Source organism: Trematomus bernacchii, unplaced genomic scaffold (genome assembly GCF_902827165.1).
Source record: "Trematomus bernacchii unplaced genomic scaffold, fTreBer1.1, whole genome shotgun sequence".
NCBI lineage: Eukaryota > Metazoa > Chordata > Actinopteri > Perciformes > Nototheniidae > Trematomus > Trematomus bernacchii.
Window position 1 is genome coordinate 18,416,651 of NW_022987593.1, and position 17,573 is coordinate 18,434,223.

At 38.4% G+C, this 17,573-nt stretch overlaps 1 long non-coding RNA gene across 1 annotated transcript; it reads left to right on the plus strand.

The window, feature by feature from the left end:
• The first annotated feature begins 11,085 nt into the window (after positions 1-11,085).
• Positions 11,086-12,138, plus strand: LOC117482118. Its single transcript, XR_004555830.1, has 4 exons — positions 11,086-11,281; positions 11,476-11,563; positions 11,677-11,731; positions 11,955-12,138. It is a non-coding gene; the product is annotated as an uncharacterized LOC117482118 (long non-coding RNA).
• The last annotated feature ends 5,435 nt before the right edge of the window (positions 12,139-17,573 follow it).

Consider the following 17,573-nt stretch of genomic DNA (forward strand, 5'->3'; position numbering starts at 1 on the left):
ATGTATAAAATATACATATCCTATATATACACAGTCAACAGACACTTTACATATGCAGACATTAAGATAAAAAAACACAACAATCAATATATACAAAATAACAGTCACTTCAATATCAATATCTTTGGGAATGTACATTACTGCAGAATGAAAAGCACCACATAAGGGCTTTAGAGTGGCAGCTGAAACATGCATTGATACAATGTCACAATAATATGAGACTGATAAAGAAAGAATTGTGTTCAGTCTTAAAAAAAAAGTTGTGTAATTGGCTGTCAGGATTCAAGATAAAACAAATAAAATGAAAATAGTGAAAGAAATAACAGAATAGAAATACAATAGTGCAAGAGAATGTTGCAAAATGTGCAAGAAAATAAAAATAAATAGTGCAAGAAACGTAAATGGAATGGAGTCTCATTTGTGACAGCACAAGGATCTACATTACAATATAACAATACCAAAGATGAACTTACATTTATTATAAAAAAAGTCAATCATGTGTGATAACATGTCTTAATATTTGAATACTATCGTCCATATCCTTTTCCAGATGCTCCAAAGCCTCCCTCTGTGTCAGTGAGTCCCTCTGCTGAGATAGAGGAGGGCAGTTCAGTGACTCTGACCTGTAGCAGTGATGCTAACCCAGCAGCTAACTACACCTGGTACAAGGAGAATGAAGACTCTCCAAAAGCTTCAGGACAGATCTTCACCATCACTGACTTCAGAGCTGAACACAGTGGGAACTATTCCTGTGGAGCCCAGAACAAAATGGGACGTAGTAACTCCACCTTTCACCTGAGTGTTGTGGCAGGTACGTTTTATGCATTCAGCTACATACACAAACCTATGAGCTTGTTTTGTTTCAGTCACTTATGAGGCAAACAAGAGTGTGCAGTTTTCATCCTTGATGCGAGAGAGGGGTCAAAATGTTTTCTTTCTTTTACATTGCAAGTGCTCATAGCAATTAAAGATAAACTATTGTGCAAAATATACTTATTCATGTCTTTAATACATCATATACAGTATGTCCCCTCTGTCTTAACAGACTCTGAAAGTTTCAGGAACATTGTTTTCTCTCTTTTTGTCCTGATCCATCTTTATAAAAACCTTGTACATCTTAAATTAGCGGATCAGATTTTGGCCACATGTTTTTTTGGATTATGTAACCATTAGCGTATAACCAACCAAGGTAACCCCCCCCCCCCACCTTATCACCTGACTCTCCTCTTAGAGCACCATTGTGGTTATTTTCAACCAATCATCTCGCAGAGGGGCGTGGCCAGCAGCAGCTCATTAGCATTTAAAGCTACAGACACAGAATCAGCACTTTTGAAACAGGGCTGAAACAGAGGGGATTATGGGATGCTGCAATGATCTGTTTGGTGTTTCAGCCAATCAGAAAGGGGACCTTTATATCATCTCTTGTACAGTAAAGAGAACATATTTTTCCCTTTACATAAGGTAAGAGTTATCTCTGTTTTGTTAAGCTAATGGAAAAAACATATGTGGGCTTCCTCTCCGCTACTTCAGAACAGAATATCAAGTTAAAGACAAGGCCATTTATTGAGATGTTAGATGGCGTTTTTGCTGTAAATTCTCCTCACGGTGGCGGCTTCCCTCTATGAGCTCAACAGTATCAGTGTCACAGGACATAAAGTTGAGATGGTCAGGGCACAACTGAGCAGAAGTCGTTGGGAAAAATTGGTTCTGGGAGCATCTGGAGAAGAAAATAAAAATATTTATATAAGAGGATATTCCACATTATACATTCCACCTGATTTGACAAGGAAATAAGGGATTTAAATGTTTGGAATAGATCACTAATTCAAAGCATACTATTTGCTGTGGTCATGCGTAATTAATTGACAACAGAGTGAGAATCATATTTGTCTTGTACTTCTTTCTCTGTGTGGCATTTGCAAGTTAACTGTGGGTGACGTCAGAGAGAGGAGAGTTTGTTCCCGCGCAAGTTGCTCCCACAGACACGGACAGTCCAGGACTCAGAAGGTTGACATTTGAGTGGAAGACTGCTTGGTCAACCATTTAATGTGAATATTCGTGGATGTGGAGTCATGTGAGTATGTTTATGTGCTTGGTTAACTTGTTACATTCCTGTTAGCTTGTCAGCTGAAGTCAGTATTTGGTTATTAAAAATGTAAGGCTAAGTTAGCTAACATTAGCCGACAGATTAGCCGGCTAACTAGCTCGTTATCGTGCTAGCAAACTTAGCCCGGTTTCATGCAAGTTGAACACATCAGATATAATATATATTTTGTACTGGCTTATTTGAAGCTTCAAAGTTGTCGGCTAGGACGACATTCGCAGTTTATAATGGAAACTATGGCACTGGCGCCCTCCATAGATTTTTTAAAACATTTGAATCGTTTTTTATTTCGGGGGGAGGGGGGTGTTCATGGCTCCAGCTCGATAAAAGAAATACTCAACAGTATGTGCGATGCTACGTGATGCGGTCAGTTTCACTGCAGCCTAGAGAAGTAAAAAGTGGTCAAGGAATATTATATTTACAGTTAAATATGAACAGCGCGATTTAAAAGGTGAGTGTGTCTGAGTGTTTGCCTCGGCCCGATGTGTTCACTTTGTTCTGACGGCAGAGACTGCTGACACACGGAGACTGAATCAGCAGAAACACTTCAGACTAAGTTTTTAGTGTTAAAACATTTCTCCCAGCAAACAAAGTGTTCAGAAGTCCAAAATGCACTCTGAATGTTTGATCCTAAAATCACTCGCTACACGGGGCGGAAATCCTGCAGCAGGTCCTCCTCACATAATGGCGTTATTTTTGTGCCTCTATCCTGAGCACGCAATGAAACATTTTGAGCATTGAACATTTTATTGAGTGCGCAATTGAACATTTTTGAGGACAGAAAAATATATTTTGCAAACACATCAAGAGAAATTGACTGCCACCACTGATAACAATACAATTTCTGTGTCATATATATATATATATATATATATATATTCACCCTTTTTTACTGTATTCAACTTTATATTAATTGCAATTTATTCTATAGTAACAGTGACTTTAATGATATAGGGCTGACTAGATGTGCTTGCATTATGTTAGCTAATCATGCTTATCTGTTCCCTTCCCTTTTCAGTTTTGTTCTTAGGCAACATTGCATTTGATGGTTGGTGTTGCCTCCAGCAGTGAGTCTCTGCAGCAAGACAAGACACCTGACCATGGAGGTAACTTTACAAATAATTGTATATTGTGTAGGGCTAGGTAAATTGAAAAGTCGTCAAAACCAACATTCTTAATCTGTTACCGACCAAATTTCAGTCACATCGATAAGTCATGTGGTCACACTTAGTCTTCAGTCAACACCATACAAACCAAAGCTAAATGTAAATACTGTCGAAAAATAGCAGATTAGCACAGCCTTTAAGTAGCGTTTAGTGTGCATTGGGTGGCGGAGGAAGGGATATGGTGTGGCAGAGCTCAGAGAGGTATAAATGCTGCTGTCTGAGTGGAGTCGGGTAAGCTGTAAACCATGATGACAGTGAATGTCTACTATGAGTTCCAAATTGTCAGAAAATAATCTATGAATAAAATAGATGGACAAGTGCTACTGACAGTTAATCGTCTTAAATGTATAATGTTTTGCATGATATTTAATCACGTATCCTTTGTACTTTGGTACAACACAAAGAAAATGATAGTAAAAAAGACTCAGTAGCCACAGACCACTTCGCCTGGCTGTATCTCAACATTTTGTGGTTATAATTAACAAACACAATTATTAGAAATGCATATGTGCCAGCATGTCAACTCTAAGCAGCAAAGTGGTGTTGACAGTGTATTATTTAAATTTAAGACTATATGTGTAAGGACATATTTCCAGACTAAATTAACACAGATAATGTTCCAGCTTTTTTATAATGTGTCCTTTGACAAACTACTTTTGTAAATGGCTATGAGCCTGATGTTCACAGTTGTGATAAAGGGTCCAGTTTAGTAATGCATCCTGTCTATTAAAATGTAGTGATACATTTACTAAAATTGGAAAAACACAATGAGGTTAAGAAGCTATGGGTAAAGCAGTTATGAAGAACCTGAGGTCTGTCATTGTATTGAAAGGTTGTACTTTGGATAAAAGTATTATTGTTAAGTTATTTTTACTTTGCGTATTGATTAGCCTTGAATGCAGTGACAAGTTGTATGTATACATGTGTGATAGAATTATTTTTTAAATTACATTTTACATGAGAAAAAATGCTCTGAATGTATATTAAGGGAAATTGAGTCATTCAGCAATTTCGTCTTCGACAGTTAATGCAGAGTAAGTTAATCAACTCAGTACTGTTAGAAGTTTAAGTTGACATAGAAATGTTTTTGTAACATGGTTTAGTTTCAAGAGGTTTAAAGATTGAAATAATTTGTGTTTTTTTCAGATTCCACCAGAGGGGTGTGCAAAATATGTAGCTTTAAATCGAACAAAAGGATAGGATTGTTAAAGCACTACAGGCTAAAACATGTAAATGGTGGCCGCTGCCACTCAGTCCTTTGTCTTTATACAGATTGCCCTTGTTCGTTTAAAACATGTAATGCCCTTCGTGCCCATTTGTCCCGACAGCACACAGAGTCAGTAACACCAGGTCTTTCATTTAATTGTCTACGATGCAATTCTAGTTGTTTTCATTCAGGGAGGATATATCTTGAACATCTTGGTAGCCATTTGAGGAAGTTTGAAGTAGTTGCGTGTGTATTCAAAGATTGCAGCTTCAGTACAAACATATATTCAACCTTTGTTACTCATAGACACAGGAAACATTCTCAACATGGCCCTGAACAGCTTGATCCTGCTTTGCATCCTTGCACTTAGTTGGAGCCTTCTTTTGTAGCAGGTTCAATTGACCATTACGCAACATCTTTTGCTTTCTCTCTACAATAATGTACTTGTCGGTTTTAACAGCAACATGTAGAAGATAGACGAGATGCCATCATCCACTGCTTGATGGAGTTCCTTGGAGAGTCTACAGAGGAACTCATCAAAGACTACCAGGTAAGTGTTCTGATGATTGTTGTATCCATAAACATGTTGTCTATTCTTCAATATTTGTACATGGATATCTCTACAAGTTAGTGACTCATGCCAGTATGTGGAAAAGGCATGTCCTTTTAATTAAGTTTAACATTTAGATTAAATAAATTGGTATTTAATATATTTAAAATAAAAGCAAACATGTTACTTTATTCCATTCATTATTTTTTTCATTATTTTTCTAATGATCTTCTTTTACATTCTGATTCATAATTTGGTTTTCAGTAGAATTGAAGATTTGAGCCTTTAAACCTCCGATCCCACCTCATTTTCGCTACACTGAATCCAGCACTATACCAGCTTTTACTTCCTGCTTGGAACAAAGCAGATTTTTTAACCAATAAATAAAAGTGACTACAAATTCCCTACATAACTTACCCCGTCTTTATCTACAAAAGGAAGGAAACTATAAAATCAATAGTTAGTTAAATACTAGGGCTGAACGATTTTGAAAAATATCTAATTGCAATTATTTTAACTGATATTGCAATTGCGATATCAGGAGATGATCATCATTATTCTCATTTTCATTGAAAAATATTAAAATGATCATGGTGTGATTTTTGCGAGGATTTGTAGCAAACAAAAATGTTTTCTTTAGACTGTAGAATATGATGTGTAGGCATCTCTGCAGCACAACAATATTACATTTAAAATGCTACGTTGACACACATTTTTCCTTTTACAAATATTGCACGTGCTGCGATTTGAAAATTGTTGTAGGCAATATTGCAGTTTCGATAACATTTTGATTGATTGTTCAGCCCTATTAAATGGCCGCTTTAACCTAATGAATCACCTTTTGCATATTCAGTCACTTCAAAGAAAACATGTACAGTATAGTGTATCTCAACACCGATTCACATGTTTTGACAGGATGTGAGCAAAGAAATCGTCAGAGAGGACTATGCTGAGCACGCCATGAAAACCGCTGTCTTCCGTGGAAGTGCAGCACACGAAGGCCCTGCCGATGTGTCCATCATCATCATTTGTTGTGCTTTGAGTATTTGCAGCTCAATGCTTTACATGTTGTCAAATTGGAGAAGATTTTTTGAAAAAAGACCTCCAGAGCTGATAACAATTGTTTATCTTGCTTCGTTGTTTCCACCTGTTGCAATTAATCTTCTCTTTGTTCTGTATTTCACGTGTTTATATTTTTCTTGTTCTGTTCTGTAATGTTTTTGTGAATAAAAGAGACTCACCACAACTCTTGTCCATACTAATGCCATAACATGTGATGATAAAATAGTTGGAATTGCATGCGTTCGCTTGGTAAGAAAACACTGCAAACAGATGACAAAATTATGAAAGTCCATTATTTGCCAACAAGGTGAAAACAGGCAGATTTAAATATTGAAGTGCCTCTTTACTGGGTGAGTAAAGTGTGTGACCACAGCACAGCCACAGTCCTGCTCTTCAGTGACGGAAATAGTTTTGGTTAAGCTACAATCTATGCTGCAGTCTTGATGGATATCAAATGTGTTTCAGGGTCCTGATTCAGTATCTGATGTTTCACTGTCCTCTAGTGGGGGATCTTAAGTGTGGCACATTCAGGCTTCATCCCTCCGTATCACTCCACCGTCTGCTTTAAAAGATCAGTCAACCCAACCTACAAAAATACTTATTTCCTCTCTTACCTCCATTGGTATCTAAACATGCAGATAATTGATAATAAAGTTTGCTGCATGGTGTCTGGTCGTTTTATTTCAATTTAAAATATAGGACATATCTGCTTGCATATTATTTAACTTATCAACCCAAACAAGCCCAAGTCATTTAAAATTGTCTTTCTAATTAACATCAACATATCCCCATAATGTGTCTTCTTAACCATACCAGTTCACTTGATTATGTGGTGACATGTTCATGTTGGTTTGCCACTAAGTTTGTCTCAGTGTTCTGCATTTCTTAGAAGCAACCTGACCACAGAGATAAGAATCAAACCAAGAAAAAATGATATGTAATTTTCCAGTCTCTCTTATAATCAATACTGTGCTCTTCATCCTGTTCAGTTAAACTGCCTCGTGGTTTCACAGGTTAATGCATTCCTGTTCCTTCACTACACCTGCAGACTGTGTGACTTCCTCAGCGCTCATAGAGATCAACTCTTTTACCCTTATCATTTAAAATGCTCTTTTCAGATGTCAGTGGTATATTGGCAGTTTTTTTAGTCCGTTTCGTTATGTTTTGAGCGTGCAAGATAAACCCACCTTTCCTATGTGATGGGTGTGACTGGCATATGGCTCATCATGCATATTAATTATCTAAAGAGGAAGGAAATGTGGTTGTTAACCAGCCTGATATCCGTCTTCTGCTCATTGGCGACAGAGGAGAGGCATCTTTCAACATATCGTTCCTCCTTCACTGTGAGTAGAAACAGTTTCTTGATGTAATGATTCTGTATACCTCCTGTGAACATTATTTAATCTGACATGTTTTATAGTCTCACAGAGATGAGAGGAGCAGCAATGAGTTTAACTGCAGCAGCGAGTGGATTAGTTATCTTCCTGCTCTCTGTGTCAGGTACTGTACATCTACACTTACATTCAAAGCAAATCATGTGTGTAAATGAGTAGATCTGAGTTTTGTGAAATTCAAACTTCCCAAAAGCGATGCATTTAAATTGTGTATAGAATTTGGAAACACCTAGAAATGTTTTTTTGTGACACTTGTAATGGATATTGGGAAGATCTTTCCCTGTGTTGGTCAATGTACTTTTCTGTTGTATTCTGCATTAATTAACTGTGTTCAAATTCCTTAAGACATTACGTACTGTCTCTCAACCTCCCTTATGTCGCCATACCTCTGAACCAAATGCTGTTCGTTCATTCTCTAATCTCTGACATCAGTGTTTTATTTCCTCACTCTGAGTTGATAGCAGTCCTCAGCTTTTGTCTTATCTGTATATCAGAGAGAAGCAGCTCACTCAGTGTTCTGCATTTACATTTACAATGAACACTTAAGTCCTCAGCACCCTGAACACAGAGTGAACAAGGAGGAAACTGAACAAGAAAAGCACAGACCTGTATAATTAATGTGATCCCTGAACATGAATTGATGATGTAAATTCAAAAGGAAAGGGGTCTTCTGTAGTGTGTTATATAGGTTTATGTGCATGTAAATAGTCTGCAGGCTACAATCCCTGTGTTCCCTTCAGAAGGAGTTTCTCTTTCCCACAGGCAACATGTACGTCCTCTATTCTATCCTTAGGTATTCCTGCATCCCTACAATGATGAACTCTGATAAATATCTCGTAAAATTCTAATTTTCAGTTCAGCTATAGTTATAGTTAGAGTTTATGATAATAACTGCTGATACTCGGAGATGTAAAAGCTTCTCCTGGTTACATTTACCCCAAATCTATTTTCATAATTGTATCCATTACTAATTGTTAATTTAATTAATTAACTTTGATTATAGTTTTTGATGTGCTCTGTGTTACAGTGGTTCAGGGTCAGGATGAGTGGGGAGTGACTTGCACTTCTACTAAGATCTGTGCAGTGAAAGGATCAACAGTGGAGATAAGCTGCAGCTACACATACCCATCCATATGGAAAGGTAGTGAAAACACAGTGGAGAAAACATTCTGGTTCACTAAACAGAAAGATGGTGAACCTGTAGATTTGACCACAGACTCAGAGTATGCAGGTCGTGTAGACGAGGATCTCTGTGAAAACGACATCTGCACTCTGAGAATCAAAAACCTGACAGAGAGCGACTCAGCTGTGTACAAGTTCAGGATCAAAACAAACCTAGATGCATACACGGGTCCTCCAGTCACTTTGTCCGTCACAGGTATCTGAAAATGTCCTCAAACATTTAACATTTTATTTTCATTTCTATACATAAACATGATTGATCTTTTTTATATATTTCTACCTGCATTCAGATCTCCAGGTGCAAGTGAGCCGATCACGTTGGTCTACTCGCCTTCAATGTCTCAGCAGTTGTCCATCTGGTCAAACTTCCTACATCTGGTCTAAGAACAGACAGGAAGTAAAGGAAGACACATCTCCTTATGCAGACTTCAGTTATGGTCCTGCAGACAATTATTCCTGTGCTTTGAAGGGATATGAGGACTTCCCCTCTCCTTCAGTGTGTGAGTTGACTTACAGTCTTTCACTGACATTACATGATTGCACTCGTTCTTTATTATTTACCCACCAGAGGTCGCCAGCAGACCTGTCAGTCTCCAAAGATCCTGGTTCAGTGTCTTCATTTCCTGTGTCTTCTGAATTCTATTCATAAGATGTTTATGGGCTGTAGATTTTGTTCAGTCTGATTTAAAATATAGATAATAAGATATATTTCAACAATAACAGCTGCAGTCTACAGAATAAAAAAGGAAAAATGTGTTCAATGACATGAAGATTATCGCTCTCCTTCTAAATATGTGTAGTGACCAATGTGTGCACTCATTATCTTTTGATAGTAATATTTTTTTGACAGAATCGCATGTATGCGTACCAAAGTATTATGAACACAATGCCAGTTGTCTTTCAGCAAAACGTCAAGCAGTCAAAAAACGGTTTGCTCTCCACACACACACAATTCTTATTACCTGAAGCTTACCTTTAAGCAAATCCTACATAAAGGCTCCAACCTCTGGTCAAAGTCAAAGCTGCATGTGTTTACATTCACCATGAGTTTTAGTTGAGGTGAAAATATTCATAAATAAAAACATTATTAAGCATTCAACAGTATATTTACTCTTCTTCGTCAGTTTCTAATACAAAAGTAAATCAAGTTCCACCTGCCACTTTCTAATGAACTATTATTAATTAAAAAATATCTTCCACTGTGAAAACTCATCTTGAAATTAAATGTGTGTATGTTTTCTCCCACAGACCGTCCAAAGTCTCCCTCTGTGTCAGTAAGACCCTCTGCTGAGATAGTGGAGGGCAGTTCAGTGACTCTGACCTGTAGCAGTGATGCTAACCCAGCAGCTAACTACACCTGGTACAAGAGGAATGGATCTTCTTACCTTCCTCCTTTCAGTGATAAACCACTTCTTGTCCTCAGCTCCATCCAGTCCTCTGACTCTGGACAGTATTACTGCAGAGCTGAGAATCTGGTTGGGAGTAGAAGATCTGATCCCATCTTCATTGATGTGAAATGTGAGTAAAACCCAGATGATTTAAAAAGCATCATGCACCCAATGGCAACTTGTTCACAGTCTGCTGCTGTAGGTCAATGAGATGGAGAGCAGCTACAGTAGAGGATGAAAATGAAGTTTTGTTTACAAATGGCTCCCAAATCTGCACATATGTTCAGGATATTCAAACCAGCAGTAATACAGGAAACTAAATATATATATACAACACAATTGCTTTCTTTAGCTCTATCAACATAATGTATTTTTACTCATTTTTGTTAATTTATTGTGTTTCCTCCAGATGGTCCAAAGCTCCCCTCTGTGTCAGTGAGTCCCTCTGCTGAGATAGAGGAGGGCAGTTCAGTGACTCTGACCTGTAGCAGTGATGCTAACCCAGCAGCTAACTACACCTGGTACAAGTATACTAAAAAAGTGTTTCAGGGAGCAGAAGGAAGTTATCATTTCACCTCCATCAGCTCTGAGGACAGAGGGATCTACTACTGCAAGTCTGAGAATCAATATGGAGAGATCAAGTCTTCTTCTCTCTCTGTAGATGTCCAGTGTGAGTATAAAACATCATCAGTTCTGATGAGACGGCGACCCAGCAGTAAAGGATGCATGCCATGTAGCTGGAGAGTTCTTGGGTCACTTGTTACTCTTTATATGTTGACAACAATGAAATAAATAGTTCAATATTCATTTGGCGTTGTATATTTAACAAAAATCATAGTATTGAAAGGTATTGCTCCACAAAGTGCAGGCCATAACTCAAAAATGCAACATGTGACAAAGCCATCTTAACATTTGAAACATTCATCACATCCTGATGTGATTGATATGGGTCTCTCTGAATCTGCAGATGCTCCAAAGCTCCCCTCTGTGTCAGTGAGTCCCTCTGCTGAGATAGAGGAGGGCAGCTCAGTGACTCTGACCTGTAGCAGTGATGCTAACCCAGCAGCTAACTACACCTGGTACAAGGAGGATGAAGACTCTCCAAAAGCTTCAGGACAGATCTTCAACATCACTGACTTCAGAGCTGAACACAGTGGGAGTTATTCCTGTGAAGCCCAGAACAAGTTAGGACGTAGTAACTCCACCTTTCATCTGATTGTTGTGACAGGTAAGTTCTCTACATTCACCAGACCTGATTCTCTTTGTGATATGCAGCAACTCAAAACTGAAAACTTGTTACAAAGAAAAAAAACTGTTGTTGTTCAGGGAGGAACCTCCATGGTGTTAGAAGTGGATGACACTGACTGAAGGGATATATTAATCTACTACTGAGGTGTATCACATATGTAATCACGTTTCTAGGGAGTTCAACAATGATAGTGAATGTCATCAGGACGACTCAGGGGGTCTTGATTCTGATTCCTGTGTTTCTCCTGAGTCTGTGGATCAGGTACAACAATATAAAATCATCAGTTCATCCACCATTTATTTATTCTCTTATAACATCCACAAGTTACAATGTCATGAATTCTGCACTTGTTGTTGTTGTTGTTTTCAATCCAGGAAGAAGAAAGCTCTTTGCTCCACCACTGAAGCACGTGAACCTGAAGAGATAGAGGTGTGAGGGAGAGGTTATAATTTGTCCCAAATGCTCTGAAAAAGAGGAGTTAAATGCACCTGTGTTTTGGAGACAAATTGCTGAGAGGAAACCAGTAATGCATTTGGTCATAAAACAATGACTTCAAATAATCTTCTTCAAATGTATTACATTTTTGATAGTTTATCATAATATATACAGTTCATGATTAAGAGCCTGATTGTGTCTTCTCTCTCTTCATCAGTTGGACTCTCTTCCTGATTATGAGAACGACTCACACACTGCAGCACAGACAGAAGACACAGAGGAGCAGGAAGACCTGGTGTGAAGTCCAGTCAGGTTAGAGCCTCCTGCATCAGATCAAACAGGCCCACTCCACATTTAGAGTCACAGTTCCAGCTGTAACTTTACACAAAGTTTCTGTGATTTCTTTCAGATGCTCACCTGATGGAAACAAAGAAGAAGCACGTTGAAATGTCCCTGTAGAGAGCGAGGCTGTGCAGGATGTGCGGAAAGTGTATATATTTATATATTTACTCCCAAAGTTTTTATTGTCAGTTTCAAGTAGCAGCAGCTTGTAGGTTTACTGCCCTGCTGGCAGCTTGAAGTGAATCATGTCGAGGTGTCAAACATGATTTGTTGTTAAGGTCAGCTACTGGTCAGGTGCTTTAACATACTGCTTTAAATATGCATGCTGATTTTTTATTTGTGGAATTTGTGAATATACAGAAGTATAGGATAAGAGTTCTTGTGGACATTTTGTATTTTGAATTTTATAATAAATAACCTTTGAAAAATCCTGATCAGCGTCTTGTTTTGCCTGAAAGCATCTATTTTATTTCATGTACACTGTAGTTTTTAAAAAATTGAAATCAACATGTTAAATATATATGAAAAGTTAATAAAAATCAATAAATAGCTCCAATAATAATTATCGGACCATTGTGTGTCTGATCCCTTCCAGTCCACTTGATTATGAGTGTGATGTGTGTGTTCATGTTGGGTTCACACTAACAGGCATGTGAGTTTCTCACGTCTCAGTGTTCTGCATTTCTCTGAAACAGAAGCAACCTGACCGCAGAGAGAGCAGAGAAGAAACTAACCAAGAGAAATTATATGGCATTTTCCATTCTCTCTTATAATTAATTTGGTTCTCTTCATCCTGTTCAGTTAAACTGCCTCGTGGTTTCACAGGTTAATGCATTCCTGTTCCTTCACTACACCTGCAGACTGTGTGACGTCCTCCGTGCTCATAGAGATCAACTGTTATTCTCTTCATTTGAATGCTCTTTTCAGTTTTCAGTGGTATATTGGCGGCAAAATACGTTTTTTGCACCTCTCTTAAAGTATTTACTTTGTAAAAAATAAAAACACTTTTACTGAGTAGAGGGTGTTACTGGCATTTGGCTCATCATGCATATTAATAGTCTAAACGGGAAGTAAATTAGTCTCTTAACAGCCTGATATCCGTATTCTGCTCATTGGTGACAGAGGAGAGGCATCTTTGAACACATGGTTCCTCCTTCACTGTGAGTAGAAACAGTTTATTGATGTAATGATTCTGTATACCTCCTGTGAACATTATTTAATCTGACATGTTTTATAGTCTCACAGAGATGAGAGGAGCAGCTATGAGTTTAACTGCAGCAGCGAGTGGATTAGTTGTCTTCCTGCTCTCTGTGCCAGGTACTGTACATCTACACTTACATTCATCACATTCATTTTTATTCTTCTTATTCATGTTTATTCATTTAAGGTAATCTTTGGCTGTTTTAGTTTGACTCTTGTCGTTGAATTTTATTGTGCTTTAACCTACCTAGCTGCTTCAACAATTTAATTAAAAGTCACCATGTCACACAGCAGTTCCCAACCTTTTTTCTTGAAGGGAAGCCTTTCTTTATCATTGAGAAAACAGATGACCCCTGATTATTAGTTTATTTTTGCACAATACTAATGCAGGACAATGAAGAACTCTCAAATCAACTAAAATAGTGAAAGTGAATACTGGACAGGGATTTTTTTAATGTTTAGCTGATATGTTCCTGTGAAGATCGCATCAGAGAAAGTTTTCATATTACTTGTATTCAATTTTTAAATATAATACTCTATATGTCTGTATTATGTTGGGTCTGCTTCTGTCATGGTTATGTCTTCTCGTACTACCTCAACTTCTCTTATGTCGCCATACCTCTGCAGCAAACCCTTCTAGTTCCTTCTTTCCTCTCTGACCTCAGTGTTATATAAAGTCACCAGCGACGTGCAGTCAGTGGAGGCAGGGGAGGCAGAGCCTCACCTGTCATACTCCAATGTAACGGAAAAACAACTAAAGAAAAACGAAATAGTAATAATAATAAAATGTCTCCACTGATCTGTGTTGTAAGTGTGATTTATCTATGATTCTAATCGCTTTTTATAGTCAAAATCAGCAAATTTGCCGAGCTCCGTTACGGGAGCGATGACAAGTGAGGCAGGGGCGAGCTCTGCCTCTCGTAAGCCCACAGTAACTTGCTGGAGCGCGGGCACTAATGTAGCGCGGGCACTTATTTTGTGAGCGCGCTCAAGCCATTTACTGTGGGCTGAGTTGAGGCACAGATGAGATCTGCCTCACCTCAGAATGCGTCACCCCACAGAAACTGGCTGGAAAGCGGGCCCTAAGCGCATGCCTGTTACCATCTCACTGTAGGTCACCAATGTAATGTATGTAGATCCCTTTATTACATTTATCCTCGCCATCCATAGTCTCTAAATAACTTATTTCACGTATATATGATATTTAGGCTCGCTGCTCTCAACGGCAATGAAAATGCACCAGGGGAGGCAGCCATAACCTCTGCCGCACTGAAGGGGGCGCACGTGAGCCCACAGGTTCTTGTTGCTACTGTAATTCTACGCAGAGACGGTAGACGTAACAACAAACTAGACTTTTGAAACTACAGGAAGATAAGGAGGACTTTTACAAAAAAGTAATAGAGATTGTTGTCCAGAAGGATAGCATGGACTTCATCTTCAAGTCAAGGTAAGACCACATTTGTAATGAAAATGGGATCTTACTAAGAAAGAACAATCCAATATTTAGATTTTGGGTATCCTTTTGTTGAACGGTCTGTTTAAAATGAATCGAAGCATCAGACTAAAAAAGCTTTTGAAAATAACCGAATATTTCGATTAAGGTCAAAATATAATATTTGTAAATCTGACTCAGTGCCTCACCAGCCATGAACCTCACCGCACGTCACTGAAAGTCACTCTGTGTTATCTGTATATCAGACAGAAGCTGCTCACACCTCTGTGTTCTACATTTGTTTGTATTGTTCACACTTAACTCAGCAGCAACCTGACCACAGAGTGAACAGAGAGGACACAGGACAAGAGAGTCACACATATTCAACACAATACATTCTCAAAAATATGATCCCTAATATTTGAGTGTTTCTGTTTTAAAGGCATTTTCAAATCTTTGAGTGCACTCATTTTGTAAAACTGAGCGAAAACTTTAAGTTCAGAGTCTTTCAATCTTCAGTTTAATTCAGACATTACTCTTACCTAATGAGTGTATGCATCTTTTTAAATTATGTTTTGACTTATGAACTGAATTATTTTTCAAGCAATTTAAAAGAAATTGTCTTGTTATTGGCAGCGGTGGTGGCGAAGTCCATAGGGACTTGGCTTGGCAACTGGAAGGTCACCAGTTCAAATCCCGGAAAGACCAAGTGCTACCGACTGTCCCAGCTATGGGCAAATAGCTGGGGCAGATGGGGCTCATAGTTATGGAAGGCAACCCATCTAGGAGAAGGACACTCTAAACTAAAACCAGAGCCTCATCCCAATACCCCTCCTCGACTCCTCTCTTCCCATCCTCCGGGACTTGACCCGGAAATCGATCAAGACACGCCATTTTGAAGGACGTCCCAATAGCTGAAATGCACACGGAGGAGTCGAGGAGGGGTGAGGGAGGAGGGGTGCGGGAGGAGACGAAAGGGAGGACACACAAGAGCAGACTACGCGGAAGTGTTTTCACTACTCGCGTATAAAAGCCCCGCCCCCACCTTCACAGCTGGTCGATTTCAACACAGGAAAACGGAGAACTGGAAGAATGAGTGGAAAAGCGTCACATAAATGTATAAGTGCTCACAGCTCCGTGGGAATTATTATGTGCAATTCATTTCTTAAGGTTATACTAACAATTTAAGTCATGTTTAATGATCTTGAACGTCACTAAAACATAGCTATTAAGAAAGCTATTTCATAAATGGCTAGATCTTGATAAATAAAAAATATTTGTTTTGTTTTGTGTTAAGATATTCAGGAGTTCAATTATTTAAAATTCACAGTCCTGAATGTGGGTTTGTGGTAAATGTGGGGATCTACAGGACACACATTTTCAGAGTAAAGGCTTTCACATTATTATAATTATAATTTTATTGAAATGTACATTTTACACCAAAACGGAACACAAAAGCAGGACCAACCATCATACATTGAATTCCTTGACTAAAAAGAGAAAGATTCATAATTTAAATACATATTTAACAATAAATGGGCCGGTTCTAAAGGTTATTCAGTTAAACCCAATGAGAGGGGATACAGCTGTGCACATGTCATCATTAACAGACGTCGTTTAAGAGTGACGTTTGAGTGAACGAGGACATCCCAATTAATACCTGAGGACTCCTCTGTCCTCGCGTCACCTCCTCGTGTCTCTCGCTCGCATCTTACGGAGGCGGAGCTAAGACGCAAGGAAGGGACGCGAGTGAGGGAAAGGAGGAGTCGAGGAGGGGTATTGAGACGAGGCTCCGGACTGAGAGGAGTTGCGCCCCCCAGTCCTTAATCAGCATTGTAAAGCCAACCATGAAGTGGAGGGCTCGTCTGAGGACGACCTAGAGAGAGTCTCATTAACTTAATTGTCTCATTAACTGTTTGTTAAATCAAGTCATTCAGTCAAGTCATTCATTTAGATTATGGTTTTTGATGTGTTACAGTGGTACAGGGTCAAGATGGCTGGGTAGTGACTTACACTTATACTGAGATCTGTGCAGTGAAAGGATCAACAGTGGAAATAAACTGCACCTACAAATACCCATCTCCATGGAAAGGCAGTGTTAACACAGTGGAGAACACATTCTGGTTTTCTAAATTAAATAGTCGTGAACCAGTAAATCTGACCACAGACTCAGAGTATGCAGGTCATGTAGAGGATCTCTGTGAAAACAGCATCTGCACTCTGAGAATCAAAAACCTGAGAGAGAGCGACTCAGCTGAGTACAAGTTCAGGTTCAAAACAAACAAAGATGCATATGGTGGTTCACCAGGAGTCACTTTGTCCGTCACAGGTAACATTTCCATCTGTGTTACTTATATCTGAATGTTCAATATAGAAAACAATAATATAAATGTGTATGAATGCATGTTTGTTGACAGTGTTGTCTGAAAAAAACCATTTATGTTCCATCTTCTCAAATCCAGAGCCCTGTACTACGAAGCCGGATTTTCGCTTAGCAGGCTAACTTCACTATAAAATCAATAGTTAGTTAAATACTAGGGCTGAACGATTTTGAAAAATATCTAATTGCAATTATTTTAACTGATATTGCAATTGCGATATCAGGAGATGATCATCATTATTCTCATTTTCATTGAAAAATATTAAAATGATCATGGTGTGATTTTTGCGAGGATTTGTAGCAAACAAAAATGTTTTCTTTAGACTGTAGAATATGATGTGTAGGCATCTCTGCAGCACGACAATATTACATTTAAAATGCTACGTTGACACACATTTTTCCTTTTACAAATATTGCACCTGCTGCGATTTGAAAATTGTTGTAGGCAATATTGCAGTTTCGATAACATTTTGATTGATTGT